Raw genomic sequence first — 1875 nt, 5'->3', positions numbered from 1 at the left:
CATAGTAAAATTAATACCTTCTCAGCTTCGCATCGAAGCTAAAATTGATGAATTATTCCAAAAGCAACATGATCTCTGTAAGAACATTTATTACTATGTTCTTATCATTTATATTATACACGTTTTATTTCTATTTGCTTAATTTGTAATACATATTAATTAGTATAGAAGGAAATGCCGTTATGACAATTCCACTTATCTGTATTCCGGACCTACTGACGTCGAACTGACAAAGGGCAGTTTTATTTGAGTGGCTGTTATAGACATAGTTTTCGATGCTATTACTTGCATCTTATTTATATTATTAATAACTTAGCTTGTTTTATTCAACGACTTATCTATCGCCAATTGTCATTATAGCTAAACAACTCTATCTCACTTGGATGTACCTACTAACCAACTGCTCTAGGATTATGGTCAGACGTATTGTATACTACTGTGATCAAAAAGTTAGATGAAATTGTCATTTAAAACTCTTAGACATTATGAAGGTAGGTAGGACTTCCTTGTTGACATGTGCCAAGCGTCTGTTTGTCAAAAGTTTTAATAATCTCCAAGTTATACGCGTTTTTTTAAAACCATTTTTAAGGATATTTTGTGTCTCAAACACCTCAAGTCTCGATTGGTGGCAAAATTGCTCAATTTTTTGGAAAAAACAGCGTCGCATTGATGTGTGTGAAACTTTATTGTCTGACTATCAGGGCCACTGAAAATGCATCATTACTGGAGACGAAACTTTGATTTACGCATACGACCCTGAAACCATCGACCAATCTAGCGAATATCGTGCAAAAGGTGAAGCAAGATCGAAAAGACCACGGCAAAGTCAATCGTAAATCAAGGTCATGTTGACAGTTTTATTTGATTATCGTGGTATAATGCACTATGAATTCCTTCCCGTACTGCCAACAAAGTGTATTATTTGAATGTTATGCATTATTTGTGTGAAGCGATTCGTTTGAAATGGCCGGAATTACAAGTAAACAATCTTGGTTCCTTTATCACGATAATGTGCCATCTCATACTGCACTGGTTCTCGTGACTTTTTTGCCAAAAACTCGACTCATAAAGTTCAGCAACCAACGTATTCTGATTTAGCTCCATGCGACTTTTGGCTATTCAGCAAATTAAAAAAGTCGCTGAGGAGACATCGTTTTTATAGGATTGAGGAGATAAAAACCGAATCGAAGGTTTTGAAGGCTATACCGGAAATGAACTATTTCGATTGTTTCGAGGACTAGAAAAAGCGTTGGAAAAAGTGCATTTTATCAGAGGGATTACTTTGAAGGAGAAGAAATTGATTTAAAAGAATAAATAAAGAATTTTCATTTTATAAACAATTTCACCTTACTTTTTGATCACAGTAGTATTACATATAACTAATATTTACTGAACATCTAAAATATAACCTAACTTTGTCGCTGATATAAAACAATAGTTTAACTTTATTATATAATCTCTTTCTAGTAACTAAGATACATGATTGCCTGTGTCTCCTTAAGAAAATTATAACTCATTTAAGGAGATAGGAATAATACTAAAGCAGACGTCGGGTATCTTTCGATTCTTGGTTTTGATCAAGATTCTCAAGTATTAAACGAACCTCTAACATCTCCTATTTTCTTATTTATATCCTGATTACAAGTTTTATGATTTATAAGTGTAATATATGTATTATAGAAATTAAATGTAGTATGACATGTATATTTTGCAAGTGGACTTTTTTTTAATAATTTGGTCTGTAACAACAACATTGTTTGAAACTTTCATAACGACTAGCTATAGTAGCAAGGGTAGTAGCAAGGGTAGTATCGAGGTGAGGTATCACAGCTATCAGATATGATAACCGGACCATAGGTGGACTTTAATTATAAG

This window comes from Daktulosphaira vitifoliae, unplaced genomic scaffold (assembly GCF_025091365.1).
Source record: "Daktulosphaira vitifoliae isolate Bord-2020 unplaced genomic scaffold, ASM2509136v1 Scaffold_1, whole genome shotgun sequence".
NCBI lineage: Eukaryota > Metazoa > Arthropoda > Insecta > Hemiptera > Phylloxeridae > Daktulosphaira > Daktulosphaira vitifoliae.
The sequence above is the reverse complement of the archived record's forward strand: the minus strand, read 5'-3'. Positions refer to the sequence as shown.